General features: G+C 39.5%; 1 protein-coding gene across 4 annotated transcripts in view; it reads right to left on the bottom strand.

The window, feature by feature from the left end:
• LOC148803615 (uncharacterized) overlaps window positions 1–15,885 on the bottom strand; it is an 84,626-nt gene that overhangs the window by 27,406 nt on the left and 41,335 nt on the right. For 2 of the 4 annotated variants that reach the window (XM_088890157.1, XM_088890136.1), the window contains one exon: window positions 7,671–7,900. The gene's annotated coding sequence lies outside the window, so the exon portion shown is untranslated. Of the gene's footprint in view, window positions 1–6,347; window positions 6,586–7,670; window positions 7,901–15,885 lie in introns of those variants that run through there. The other 2 variants (XR_016077563.1, XR_016077561.1) reach the window with 2 other exon arrangements.

A 15,885-nucleotide genomic window follows, 5' to 3' on the forward strand; every position in this document is an offset into this window, starting at 1 on the left:
ATTTTGTGCTTTGTCAGCCCTCCCTACTTATTAACGAGCTGGGAGTTAGTTACTTGGATGGTCGTGCATTTTGTGCGTTTGTGATCTTAGACATACATTGGGTATCTGATCTTCGATGGGGTTTCCTCCATTCCATGGTTTATCCCCCTTGTCTTTTGGTGATTTCCTTTCTGTCAATGGGCAATGCTATGCTTCATTTGTGCGTTTCATCCCCCCTATCCATTGGGAGGAAGAGAATTAGCAAAAGACACTAACTTATCATTTACTTGTGTGGGCAACGAGCCCCCCCTTTTATGTGCTTGGTGGTCCTTTATGTGGGTTTGTGATATTGAATAGAAATTGTACTTTAGGTGATCCCCTTTCTGCAAATGGGTGAGCATATGTTGAGTTTGTGAACTTCAGCCCTTTGGTTGTTGGCGAAAAGGGATTGCTCAAAGGTACTTGTGCATTTTGTTCTAGCCTAGGTGACAAGCACCCCTGCTTGTTAGGCGGTCCTTTAAGTGTGGTGACAGTACCGTTCCCAATAGCGTGTTGTGTTCAGTGACCGTTGGGAGTCGAGGGGGAGGGTGTTGGATGATGTGGATGTTATCATTGGGGTTGTTTTAGCCGTCATTTGTAATAAATATGCTGGTTTATGCGGGAGGTGTGGCCTTGGTGTCCTATTTTTAGAGTGGCCGCTAATGACGTGGTGGGTTGTTCAAATTAATGTGTCGTTCCATCCTACCTATTGGAGGGGTATATCGGTAATTTTCCTCAAGTTGCTTTTTCATTAAGCATTATTTGGGGTCGCGTATTGGCGTCTGTTCATCTTCTCCAGTGTCATTTGGTATTCTGGATGCATGCAACTCCTTATAAAACTGCACGGGAGGCAACGCATCGGCTCCCTACTTTGATTTCTCTTGCATTTGTTCTTGTGTTGCTCTGGGTGTGTTTTCAGATGCATTTCAGTGCTCTTTCTTGTTCCTTTTTGTTTTCCATCTTGTTCGCTATTCCTTTCACATGGCTCCTCAATAGAAGAAATTGGAGTGCCCCTTTTTGGACTTCGTTTTGGAAGTCGATAAGCAGAGTTGCTGTTGGAGAGGGAGGCAGCCATAGTGGCTGATGGGGTAAGGGTTTTTGGCCCCCATTGCCAGTGTCTAGGGGCAAAGGTGGTCTATTCGATGTCATCAGTGGCACTGAATTTATGTGTCTTTGTGGCCGGCTGGATCGGTTGGTATCCTATAAGTGTTAAGAGCGCAGGACTGACAACTCGAAGTCTTTGACTAGCTATACTGCCTGGACCAAGTTCGTGCTTGAGAACCCTATTTACTATCGGATGTTGCAAGACTCGGGCCTTCTACGCTTTGTGGATTGCTACACCGATTTGAAGGGGTCTCGAGCTGCGGATAAGTTTTTAGTGTCAAAGTTTGTGTCGAATTTTGCTACGGTTGTGATTCGGGGTGAATGGCTACCCTCTACAGAGCTCCCCCCTACAGAGCTCCCCCCTGTGGTCGTAGGGCCAGCGTTGAATACTGTTGTGACAATAATGTTTGATATTATGAATCGGCCCTACGATCAACTTTCATGGCTTGACTTTGCTCAATGGCTGAAGACTTGTGAATGTTTTTTAGCTATTGATTTCTACATGGGGCAAGTTGAGGAACGCGTTGTCGCGTTGGCCCATATATTTTGGAAGGTTGTGGCTTTAGGGGATCAGAGCTGGTTTTTGGTCGACCGTTGTAGGACGTTTGCTTCCGTCTTAAGGTGGCCAAAACTAATCTTGTAAAAGCAATTGAGAGGTTAGAAGCCCTCACGGAAGAATGCAGTCGCCAGCGAAAAGTAGTGGCTGAATGTGAAGTTGAGGTAGAGTTGAAGAATTTTAAAGCTCGGAGACCGGCGTTAGAGAGTATAATGTCAGTGAGGAAAGAATGGGCTACCCTATAATCAATAATTTTTGTAAACATGTTTATAATGAATAGATATGATTGTTTTGTATTAGAATGGAACCTGTAGTTATTCGTATGGGAGAAATGTTTGAGACATGTTGTTGCCCCCAAATTTTATTGGTGTCTTTATCGCATTGTTAGTAAGTTACTGACCTTATCGCATGGTGTCCAGTGGATGTGAAACATGGAGGGGAGTTCTTTCGTTGAGTTATGAATTACAGGGTTTCTGCCAAAATTTCGAAAATCCTTGTTGGACTGGAAAAGAGGTGCTTGGTTTTGTAACAAAATCCATCGCATCTTATTCAGACAAAATTATGTATGGAATCACGTGCAAAGCACGAGGTATGTCTATGAATTATTGTCCATATTGAAGTGTTTTGCGCACATATTCCATGTAGGTGTTATTGCGAGTAAGTGTTTTCGGGTTATTATAAAAAAATGTGTGCCTTCTTAGGTTGGAGGCTCATCGCAATTGCAAAATGATGTCAAGGAGTGAAATTGTGTCTGTTTGTTGGCGATAAAAGACACTTCTTGTCTATGCAATCATACACCCAGGCAAGGTTAATTGTTGAATGAAGACACTTAGTGTTGATATCATCACTAGTAGTTCGACCAGTATGATTGATGAATGAAAGTTGGGGTTCTATCATGACCGTGTCAGTTAATGTGTTTGATCATCGTGTAAGTGAACTAGTAGTGCAATTTTATCACAGATAGAATGTCAGCCATTGGGTATTTCAAGTATTTATGTTGGGCACCTATTAGGATTTATCATGATCTAGCATTAGCACAAGCATAGTAAACTTTATTGCAGATTGTTTTAGAAAAGAGAAAAAAAGCTAACAATGTTATTCCAATATCTGAGAGACTAGCAGGTATGAAAGAGTTATCCCGAATAACGTTACGTAGATAGCATATTTGTAGAAAGGAATTGTCTCGATAGCTAAACATTATCAAGTGCGAAAAAATTGACAGAGCATGAATGAGCTATGAGGTGAGTATTAGGGTCCTTATTTGTAGAAAATGGAAGTTGAGTTATTTTTTGTAGGGAAATGCAATTTTGCTACCTATACAAGGATCGAGGGTTGTCGTGCCTTACGAAGGCGAGGCCCTTCATGGGCGATGTAGTAAGGGTTCAGTCATAGTATAACTAAATAATTAGCATAAGTTAGAGTTTATCTCAACCATGTTTGACAAGGCAACTAGCCCGAAGGGTTAATTATGAGTTCCAGACCTTTGTGGAAGATTTTGGTCAGCGCATAAGAGGGCTATCTGAGTCTTCCTATGGGAATGAGATATCAATGGTCAAGATTAGTGTCGTTTTTTAGTAAAATGTTATTGTTAGTGTACGGGATGGGTGGAGTTTGTCCCCCCCCCCTAGACTACTGCATTTGTGAGTTGGACAAGGTATCATTTATCAATTAGATAGGAATCATACTTGATATTGACAAAGCCCCCAAGGGTTGCCTGGGGGTGTGAATGCGCTTAGTTTTGCTGTGGAATTTGGATGTAAGCCTAGAGTTGCTAGGTGATGTGAGCGTGCTTGGGGTTGCTGGGGGATCTGAGTGTGCTTGGGGTTGCTAGGGAATATGAGCACGCCTAGGGTTGCCATGACCTTCTCGGGGAATCTGAGTGTGCCTGAGGTTGCCAAGGCCTTCTTGGGGTTGTCGGGGAATTTGAGTGCGCCTAGGGTTGCTAGGGAATATGAGTGCGCCTGGGGTTGCCAGGGAATATGAGTGCGCTTGGGGTTACCAGAGCCTTCCCAGGGTTGCTAGGGAATCAGAGTGCGCTTGGGGTTGCCAGGGCCTTCCTAGGGTTGTCAGGGGATATGAGCGTGCTTGGGGTTGCCAGGGCCTTCTTGGGGTTGCCGAGGAATCTGAGTGCACCTAGGGTTTCCAAGGAATTTGAGCGCACCTAGGGTTGCCAGGGCCTTCCCAAGGTTATCGAGGAATTTGAGTGCTATCCTGGGGTTGCCAGGAGATAAGAGCGCACCTGGGGTTGCCTGGGCCCTCCCGGGGTTGCCGGGGAATTTGAGTGCAATCCTGGGATTTCCAGGAGATAAGAGCACACCTGGGGTTGCCAGGGCCTTCCCAGGGTTGCCGGGGAATTTGAGCACGCCTAGGGTTGCCAGGGAATATGAGTGCGCTTGGGGTTGCCAGGGCCTTCCCGGGGTTACTGGGGAATTTGAGTGCAATCCTGGGGTTGCCAGGAGATAAGAGCACACTTGGGGTTGCCAGGGCCTTCCTGGGGTTGCCGGGGAATTTGAGTGCAATCCTGGGGTTACCAGGAGATAAGAGTGCACCTAGGGTTACCGGGGAATTTGAGTGCAATTCCCCGGCACAAGAATTGCACTCATTAAATGCTTATAAATAATTGGGACACGTCACAAGAAATTAGTTAATACAAATTTATTCTTTTAGGGCCTGTTGTTCCATTAAATAGGCTCTATGCAGGCCCATTAAATGCTTATTACATTACAAACAATACCAATTAACTTGGGGCCTGTTGCTCACTAAATTAGACTGTAGGCCCCTTTCTTTACTAAAATGTTTCAGCCCATCAATAAGACTGACTAGGCTTATAAGAAAGCCCTTTTTCTTCATTATTATTATTCTTTTAAGCTATGTCTGGGAGTATCTTAATAACTCCCAGTCCAGCAAACTTTAAGGACTTAACAACTGCAGCTGGAACAAGGTCCAACACTGTTAATTGATGGTCTGCTAAGCTCTACATTTCAGGAATTAAAAAAAAGATCATCTACATTTTCTAGAATCAACCAATCATCTATTTCAGAACTGTCATGTTTCTATAAGCATCATCATCATCTAAGCCTCCCAACTATATGACAATTAAATCATTTCCGGTCCCAACCATTTATTCTTATTTTATTTTTAACAAATAACTAAGACAATTAAATCCAAAGCAAAAGTAAACCAGATTTTACACTTAGACTAATTATGCTCCGTTGCATCTATACCATACTGCAAACAAACTAAGCCTTACTTCTGAAGTTTTGTATGCAGCTCTACATATTTCATTCCTTTTTATTTTTATATCTGATTTGATTTATGAGTTTTTTTCTTTTGCAAGGAGCAATGTGATATTTGTATAGAAAGCTTTAATCTGTGAAGGAAATGGCAGCTGGCTTGATGGTAAAGCTTCATGCTTGCTGGGTTTCAGTTACAGTTCAGAACCAGAACTGTGATTGGGGAAACACAAAGAATTGTTCTTTTTACTTTTTTAATCCCTTCCTTTTTCTAGGAACAAGTTAAAGGTTCTGAACATGGCTTCTCCATCCAATTGTTTCTTCCCTGCCACCAGCACTTTCTCTGGAGCGGACTTGATTATAAATTACAATTGAGTTGGTTTGGTTCAGTTCTACCGGGTTTATCCGATCCATTGATAGCAGCACCAGCACTTTTCTTTCATTGGTGGTTGTGCACTAGCAGTGGTCTATCATCCTTTAAAAGAAATAGAAAACAAAAACTTTTTGAATACTGAGACCCTAGTTATTGTGGATATGAATTAAGATAGGGTATTTCCACTTTAAGAAGCAACAAGAATACAAATGATCTTTGATCCTTAACACTTAAATGGAATAAATTGTGACCCTAGTTACAAAACCAACCCCCCTATGTATACAGGCTAAAAGTTCAAGTTTGGGATGCTTAGGCCCCAACATCCCAAGGAATGCATGCAGGAAGTCTAACATCACACCAGCTATTTAAAGCAATGCAACTAGAAGATGGTCAAATGTTTTCCTTTTTTGCATAAATAGCCATGAGAGTTTCATTGAACAGTCTCCATAGTTACTACTCAAAAAGTGTAGCAGGCCAATGAAGTACAAGCCCATTTGGCTCGGAACTGTAACACTTTGATTACAAAATAAATCCTGGCCTGGGTTCACCTCATTCCATCCTTTTCCTAACAGCACCTAGTTTTTCTGAATGCAGCTGCAACCTAGGACCCATTCAGCACCAACCTTCCTTTATGAGATTATAGTTTGACAATCACTCTGAACTCTATTCTCAGATCATCCTTTTGTAGCAGCCATGATCGGTCCTTGGTTCTAAGGGGAATGTTTTGGCACATCCTATTTTTTATGAAAGGGGTGCACTATCACGAGGCAAATGTATGTTTGAAAAAGACAAATGTAGAAGTCCAATCCATTCTAATTTTCACTGTTTGATTTATTGAATAACATGCATGTTTACTTGTTTGATTGTTGTTGGACCATTTAGGGGGAAAAACAGCTTCGACTGTTTGGGAGTTCATCTGCATGATACATTATTGAGACTGACCTGTTAAACCATTGTAAATATCATCTGTATCTGCACATCTAACCATAAGAGTGGGACTTATAAATCTGAGATGTGTGGACACAGATCATGCTGGAAACACATTGGAATGTTTTTTTGTTGGGATCGCATTTGTTAATTAAAAAAAAAGGGAACAAACCATTTATGTTCACACTGATATCAGGTTTTATTGGTTTGAGAGGAAGATCTGTATAATGCTCATGGGCTATTCAGCATATATTGAAGGACATCTTACATATGGCTGCTGAGTTTCATTCGATTTATTTTTAATATGTTCATCAGTCCCCATTTCCCACCAGATGTATTTCTTCATCTTTCAATGCATAACTGGCTCTGTAAATCTGGCATTTCCAAACATCCCAGTAAAATTAGTAGAATATTCCCGATTTTTTTGTATTTCTGTATATTAAAATTGCAAACAATGATGACAAGAGAAATTAAGAGGGTGAGTGGGTTGGGGAAGAGAAACAGGAAAGAATTAGGATAAAGGATGGGAGTCAGCAAAAGGTTTAAAAAGATTACAAGAACAGGAAAGAGCTGGTGTTAGGAATCATTAAGAACGATGGTCTGCTAAGCTCTACATTTCTGGAATTAAAAAAAAAATATCTAGGTTTTCTGGAATCAACCAATCATCTATTTCAAAACTGTCATGTTTCTATAAGCAATTAAGCATCACCATCATCATCCAAGCCTCCCAATCATCTCTTTCCTTGGGAAGGGAGAAGAAAGTAGAACGAAAAGGACTACCAACATCCTGTTGTGGGCTCATGGCATGTACCTAAAATCTAGGTTGACCCAGCAACCTACTTGACCCAATCATGTTCTAGTTCACGTCCTAGGAGTCTCTAGGTCTGGTCCAGCTTCTAATAATATTGATTTTTTAAGGAAACATTGCTTGGTATTTTAATTATTATTCATGTAACTACATTTTATATTTGAATACTAAACAATCCTTCTTCTTTTGGTGGGTAAGCTGTGATTAAACCCCAAAAATTTCAATTAAAACTACAGCAATGACATGTTAGAACTCCTATATCAAGAAACCTTTACTTTTGTGCTAAAAATGCAAGGAACTTGCTTGGTATTTGACTGTAATGGTCTTAGCAAACCTCATCTAATAATTTAAGTATCTTTTGGAAAGAAAACAGGATATCTGGGCATGGGACCTGATAGTCCAACAACAATCTATAGATGGTATAAAGTATAAATATATATAGGAATAAGCTAGAAGCTCAATAACTTAAAAGGAAAAAATTGTTTTTCCTCCTATTTTATATGTAAAGAACCAGAAATATATAAAACCTTCGGTGAATCACCGTAACTTCATTTTTTTCCCCTTAAAAATACATTTTTAGAAAGCATCCAATGCATCACATGAGTCACTGCTAGTAAATAAGAATGAAATAAAAGAACATGGATATCAGCATGGTACAAATACATTATTATCACAACACTTATTTAATGAGTTTTTATTTGCTAAAAAAACACATAATAGCATATAAACACATATAATAATGTAAGCAAAAGCAAGTGTAACTTAACCTTTTCAATATAGAAGCATATTTTTCATTTTCACAGATGGGCTTGGAAATGTTTTGGAGAAGCTCCAAAGCAGTCTTAAGAAGGATAATGCTTGATATCAGCACCTGTCTCCTTCTAACATTATCAACACCATAGGCCACATTGAAAATTTTGTTAGCCTTGAAACAGTAGTCACAGAAGACCCTATCTTGAATGGCATCATGGACCAGTTCATCACCTCTATAAATATTAGAAGTATGCAGCTTCCAGAATACAGCCACTTAAAAACTTCTTTCTCTATAACACTATCTATGCACTATTTTCAAGAAATTCTGCTTACCAGTTTCTTTATAGTGTAAGCAACTTAAATATTATTATAGCAGAGTTCTATTTGTGGAGTCATGTTGTTTCATGTTATATCTTCAGAAAACATTTGATGAAAACAAATATACATGTATTTTATGAGAAAATGTGAAAGAATTTGTACAGAAACTTCAATGAGAAATTCAAATAGATAATTATATTTATTTTCCAAAAAGATTTTATGAAAAATAGGAATTGCGACAAAAAGAACCACCTGATCAGTCCTAAACAGAACTAGTCCGCTAAGTTCCATTCTAAGGTAGTATGAACCAATTCCCTGAAATGCAGGCACATATATGTGTGCATGCTGACAGTGCTACAAGAGAAAGACATGGCCTTCAGAAGATAGCTCAAGCGTCACAACCAATGATTTCACATGCTAGGCCATGCGCCCACATTATCTATAAAATGTGAACTTATATAAATATAACTTAAATGATTTGATAAAATTTTTATAGGTCGACAACTAGAGTTACATGAAAGATATCTTCCACTCTATGTATTGGGAAGACCTTTGGGTTGAGAAGTCTTCTTTGAAAGATATCTTCCAATCTATCTTCATCGTTTCCTCTCTTAAAGGCAAAACTATTTCTAAGCCTGCTATCCCCTTGTCTCCTTTGGGCATTGGCTGAAACTTTGGGCTAAAAAGAAAAACCTTAGGAACACTGAAATTCCTCTTGTTTCTTGCCTTTTGCATTTGTTGGATGGGGTTTGTCTAGATCCCATTAGATTGGACAGTTGTTTGTGGGCAACTAGTCCTATGGGTGGTTTCTTTTTATTTTTTTTTTGTGCCTCCTTTAAAATCATTAATTTCCTCTAGTCCCTCCCCGATGTCCAATCTTGTAAAGGAAGTTTGATGTGTTCCCATCCCTTTGAAAATTAGTGTCTTCTCTTCTGCTAGAAGCCTTCCATGGGGGTATTAATACTTGAGATTCAATACAAAGGAAGAGACTCAACTGGTATAAATCTCCTGGTTCACATCTAATATGCAAAACGAATGGATGCAAGTGGTCTCCCCCTACTAGAATGGACAAGTTGTTTGATGGCTCCATGCTCAAGTCGTCAAAGAAAAAAGGAAGATTAATGTATCAATGCACAAAACTCCAATATCCCAACCATTCTCTGGGAGCCCATGAGTGCTCACCAAAAATTTATGCCTACGATTTTCGATATCCCACAAAGCCGCCAAAACATTATGCCACCGGGTTGTGTTAAGTATGCATGAGCAAACAAATAAAGGTTGGAATAATGGATTATGACACAAAACTACTCTTGACTTTCCTTCGATAGACATTCAGTGTATCCTCCCACTATTCCTCAATCACTAAGATTCGATACGGAGTAAGGACGAGGAAATACACCATTCAACAATGAAACTACTTTTGAGCTTTCTAACCCCTACTCCCCTTTGGTCCTAGATGGAATTTTGGGCTAGAGAAGAAAAACCTTTTCAACTCTGAAATTGCTCTTGTTTCTAGCTTTTTGCATGTGTTAAATGGCATTACTCTAGATCCTCTTAAATGGGAACAAATTCATTGCTCTCGGACTTCTTCTAAAATCCAACTTCCAATCAAATCCAAGGGATCCAAGGGATGAAGAGTTAGAAAAAACTTAGAGATTGTTTTCTAATTATGATTCGATATGTAGTAAGGACGAGGAAATACACCTTTCAACAAGGATTCCCCAAACTAGAGATCTTCCTTGATTTTGACCTTGTTTCCATACGAGAGACCATACATGATGCGATAAGGAAATAGGGGTAGATTACTATGAATAGCCCTCCAAGGAGAAGTTAATGTATTTATGCACAAAACTCTAGCACCCCAACCATTCTCTGAGAGCCCATGAGTGCTCACCACATATTTATGCCTATGATTTTTGAAATCCCACAAAGCCGCCCAAACATTATGCCACCGCGTTGGAGTAAGTATGCATGAGCTAACAAATACAGGTTGGAATGATGGATTATGACATAGAACTACTATTGACTTTCCTCCGAAAGACATCCAGTGTATCCTCCCAATATTCCTCAATCACTACAAGTTTGACCTTGTCATTGGTATTAAAATCAAATCATGGGAAGGCCCTTGGTTGAGGACTCTCCATTGAAAGATAACTACCACACTATATTCATCGTTCCATCTCTTAAAAAAAAAACTACTTTTGAGCTTGTTAACCCCTAGTCTCCTTTGGCATTAGGTGGAACATTGGGCTAGCAAAGAAAACCTTTCCATCTCTAAAATTGCCCTTGCATCTAGGCTTTTGTATGTGTTAGATGGCGTTACTCAACATCCTCTTAAATGGGAACAAATTCAAACGCTCTCACATTTCTTCTGAAATCCAACTTCCAATCAAATCCAAAGGATGAAGAGATAGAAGAAAGTTAGAGATTGTTTTCTATTTAAGATTCGATATGGCGTAATGACGAGGAAAAACACCATTCAACAAGGATTCCCCAAACTAGAGATCTTCCAAGAAGAAGTTAATGTATCTATGCGCATAACTCCAGTATCCCAAACATTCTCTGGGAGCCCATGAGTGCTCACCACAATTTTATGCCTACAAATTTCAATATCCCTCAAAGCCGCTGAAACATTATGCCACCGGTTTGTGGTAAGTATACATGAGCTAAGAAAAAACAGTTGGAATGATGAACTACGACACAGAACAAATCTTGACTTTCCTCCGATAGACATCCAGGGTATCCTCCCAATATTCCTCAATCATTACAAGTTTGACCTTGTCTTTGGTAATAAAATCGAATCATGGGAAGGCCCTTGGTTGAGGACTCTCCATTGAAAGATCACTTCCACCCTATCTTCATCGTTTCTTCTCTTAAATATAAAACTATTTCTGAACATTTTATCACCTTGTCTCCTTTGACTTTAGATGGAACTTTGGGCTAGTGAAAACAAAACTTTTCAACTCTAAAGTTACTGTTGTTTCTAGCCATTTGCATGTGTTAAATGGCGTTATTCTAGATCCTGTTAAATGAGAACAAATTCAAATGCTCTTGGATTTCTTTTAAGATCCAAATTTCAATCAAAACCAAGCGATGAAGAGATAGAATAAAGTTAGAGATTGTTTTCTAATTAAGATTGGATATGGAGTAATGGCGAGGAAATACACCATTCAACAAGGATTCCCCAAACTAGAGATCTTCCAAGAATTTGACCTTGTTTGCATATGAGAGACCGTACATGATGAGATAAGGAAACAGGGGAAAAGTACTATGAATAGTCCTCCAAGGAGAAGTTAATGTATCTATGCACATAACTCCAGTATCCCAACCATTCTCTGGGAGCCCATGAATGCTCACCACAAGTTTATGCCTACGAATTTCGATATCCCACAAAGCCGCCAAAACATTATGCCACCGGTTTGTGGTAAGCATACATGACCTAACAAAAAACGGTTGGAATGATGGACTACGACACAGAACAACTCTTGACTTTCCTCCAATAGACATCCAGTCTATCCTCCTAATACTCCTCAACCATTACAAGTTTGACCTTGTCTTTGGTAATAAAATCAAATCATGGGAAGGCCCTTGGTTGAGGACTCTCCAATGAAAGATCACTTCCACCCTATCTTCATCGTTTCTTCTCTTAAATATAAAACTATTTCTGAACATTTTATCACCTTGTCTCCTTTGGCTTTAGATGGAACTTTGGGCTAGTGAAGAAAAACTTTTCAACTCTGAAATTACTCTTGTTTCTAGCCATTAGCATGAGTTAGATGGCGTTATTCTAGATCCTCTTAAATGGGAACAAATTCAAATGCTCTCGGATTTCTTCTGAAATCCAACTTCCAATCAAATCCAAAGGATGAAGAGATAGGAGAAACTAAGAGATTGTTTTCTAATTAAGATTCGATATGGAGTAAGGACGAGGAAATACACTGTTCAACATGGATTCCCCAAGAGATCTTCCAGGAATTTGACCTTGTTTCCATACGAGGGACCATACATCTTGGATTAAGTAAATAAGGGAAGACTACTATGAATTGCCATCCAAGGAAAAGTAAATCTATCTATGCACATAGCTCCAACATCGCAACCATTCCCTGAGAACACCATTCTATGGCCTTGTGAAGAAAACCTTTACAACTCGGAGATTCCTCTTGTTTCTAGCCTTTTGCATGTGTTAAATGGCGTTACTCTAGATCCTCCTGAACGGGAACAAATTCAAACGCTCTCGGATTTGATCTAAATTCCAATTTCCAATCAAATCCGAAGGATGGAGAGTTAGAACAATGTTAAAGATTGTTTTCTAGTTAAGATTCGATATGGAGAAAAGACGAGAAAATACACTTTTCAACAAGGATTCCAGCTTCACAACCACTCTCTGAAAGCCCATGAGTGCTCACCACAAATTTATGCCTATGATTTTTGAAATCACACAAAGCCGCCAAAACATTATGCCACCGCGTTGTGGTAAGTATGCATGAGCTAACAAATAAGCTTGGAATGATGGATTATGACATAGAACTACTGTTAACATTCCTTAGATAGACATGCATTGTATCATCCCATTATTCCTCAATCACTACAAGTTTGACCTTGGCTAAGGTAAAAAAATCAAATCAAGGGAAGGCCCTTGGTTGATGACTCTCCATTGAAAGATCATTTCCACCCCATCTTCATCGTTCCTTCTCTTAAAAATAAAACTACTTTTGAGCTTTTTAACCCCTAGTCTCCTTCGGTCCTAGATGGAATTTTGGTCTAGTGAAGAAAAACCTTTTCAACTCTGAAATTGCTCTTGTTTCTAACATTTTGCATGTGTTAAACGGTGTTACTCTAGATCCTCCAAAATGGGAATAAATTCAAACGCTCTAGGATTACTTTAAAATCCAACTTCCAATCAAATCCAAGGGACGAAGAGTTAGAACAAACTCAGAGATTGTTTTCTAATTATGATTCGATATGTAGTAAGGATGAGGAAATACAACTTTCAATAAGAATTCCCCAAACTAGAGATCTTCCAAGATTTTGACCAAGTTTCCATAAGGGAGACCATACATGATGCGATATGAAAATAGGGGTAGAGTACTATGAATAGCCCTCCAAGGAGAAGTTAATGTATCTACGCACATAACTCCAGCATCCCAACCATTCTCTGAGAGACCATGAGAAGTTAATGTATCACCGCGTTGTGGTAAGTATGTTGGAATGATGGATTATGACATAGAACTACTCTTGACTTTCCTCCGATAGACAACCAATGTATCCTCCCACTATTCCTCAATCACTTCAAGTTTGACCTTGTCATTGGTAATAAAATCAAATCATGGGAAGGCCCTTGGTTGAGGACTCTCCATTGAAAGATAACTACCACCCGATCTTCATCGTTCCTTCTCTTAACAATAAAACTACTTTTGAGCTTGTTAACCCCTACTCTCCTTTGGCATTAGATGGAACATTGGGCTAGTGAAGAAACCCTTTTCATCTCTGAAATTGCCCTTGCATCAAGCCTTTTAGATGTGTTAAATGGTGTTACTCAACATCCTCTTAAATGGGAACAAATTTAAATGCTCTGGCATTTCTTCTGAAATCCAACTTCCAATCAAATCCAAAGGATGAAGAGATAGAAGAAAGTTAGAGATTGTTTTCTAATTAAGATTCGATATGGAGTAAAGGCGAGGAAATACACCATTCAACAAGGATTCCCCAAACTAGAGATCATCCAAGAATTTGACCTTGTTTCCATACAAGAGACCATACATGATGCGATAAGGAAATAGGGGAAAAGTACTATGAATATCCCTCCAAGGAGAAGTTAATGTATCTATGCACATAACTCCAGTATCCCAACCATTCTCTGGGAGCCCATTAGTGTTCACCACAAATTTAGGCCTACGAATTTCGATATCCCACAAAGCCACCAAAACATTATGCCACCGGTTTGTGGTAAGTACACATTAGCTAACAAAAAACAGTTGGAATGATGGACTACGACACGTAACAACTCTTGACTTTACTCCGATAGACTTCCAGTGTATCCTCCCAATATTCCTCAATCATTACACAAGTTTGACCTTGTCTTTGGTAATAAAATTGAATCATGGGAAGGCCATTGGTTGAGGACTATCCATTGAAAGATCACTTCCACCCTATCATCATCGTTACTTCTCTTGAATATAAAACTATTTCTGAAGATTTTATCACCAGGTCTCCTTTGACTTCAGATGGAACTTTGGGCTAGTGAAAAAAAAAACTTTTCAACTCTGAAATTACTCTTGTTTCTAGCCATTTGCATGTGTTAGAGGTCGTTATTCTAGATCCTATTAAATGGGAACAAATTCAAACGCTCTTTGATTTCTTTTAAGATCCAAATTTCAATCAAATCCAAGTGATGAAGAGTTAAAGAAACTTAGAGATTGTTTCTAACTAAGATTCGATACGGTGTAAGGAAGAGGAAATAAACCGTTCAACAAGGATTCCCCAAACTACAGATCTTCAAAGAATTTGACATTCTTTCCATACGAGGAACCATACATGTTGCGTTAAGGAAATAGGGGAAGAGTACTATGAATTACCCTCAAGGAAAAGTAAATGTATCCATGCACATAACTCCAGCATCCCAACCATTCCCAAACAGCACACAAGTGCTCACCACAAATTTATGCCTATGATTTTTGATATCCCACATATCCGCCGAAACATTATGCCTCTGGGTTATGGTAAGTACAAATGAGCTAACAAATTGAGGTTGGAATGATGGACTATGACACATAACAACTCTTGACTTTCCTCCGGTAGACATCTAGTGTATCCTCCCAAAATTCCTCAACCATTACAAGTTTGACCTTGTCTTTGGTAATAAAATCAAATCATGGGAAGGCCCTTGGTTGAGGACTCTCCATTGAAAGATCACTTCCACCCTATCTTCATCGAAGACCTTTCTTTTCGAGAGAAGTGCCTATAATCTTGTCCACAAGGCAGCTCTGGTTCACCCTCAAAAGAAGGACCTGGTTCGAATCCACTCTGGTTTTAAAATGCCTTGTGGAGCCAGAGGGTTAGCTGGCATGGCTCTGCCCTTAATGATCTCCACATAAGACTTTTTGCCTACACTTTGGTCTCCACTTTCCAAAAAAATTGGGCTACCATCATTCTTATCCAGATACTTACTGACTGACCCGGGTGGTGTCTCTTCATCTTCGTTCGTCATCTATACATTATTCAAGACCTTCTGGCTCGAACTCTTTTTTCCACGTGTAACCCAACCTTCAAGGATGTCGACATCTTCTTCCTTAGAACCTTTCATCCAAGGAGTTGTTTCACCTTCCTGCAGAACCCAAACCTTAAGCCAGCAACCACTAATGAGCATCTCTACGCATCTAGGAACTTCTTCGAGCTTCAGACCATCGACCCTAACCACCTAGGACTTGAATCAATTTTACCAGAGTTTCCTCATTCCAGTAATTGAAGGGAAAAGCCCTACCAGCTGGAGCTTGAGAGGACTTTCTGAGATGCTATTATGGTTACAAGACGGAAACCAGTTCTCTATCCTAACTCTTCTGACTGGAGTTTCCATCGACTCAGCATCTGGGATCACTACTTCTTCACCAGCTCCATAATACACAGCCTTTGAGTCATCAAAAGGTCTAGCTATAGCAGTACCATTTAAATTAAATCTCTTCGCAAACGCCCCTGCAACATTCTCCTAATCTTGGACTCTCTTGTCTACAGTCAAAATCAAGTTCTTCTCCCACTCTCCATCCGCTACTTCTAAGAGCAGTCCTCAGCTCCTAGAGTC

The sequence above is a fragment of the Nelumbo nucifera genome, chromosome 1 (assembly GCF_055504915.1).
Source record: "Nelumbo nucifera cultivar China Antique chromosome 1, China Antique-T2T, whole genome shotgun sequence".
Taxonomy (NCBI): Eukaryota; Viridiplantae; Streptophyta; class Magnoliopsida; order Proteales; family Nelumbonaceae; genus Nelumbo; species Nelumbo nucifera.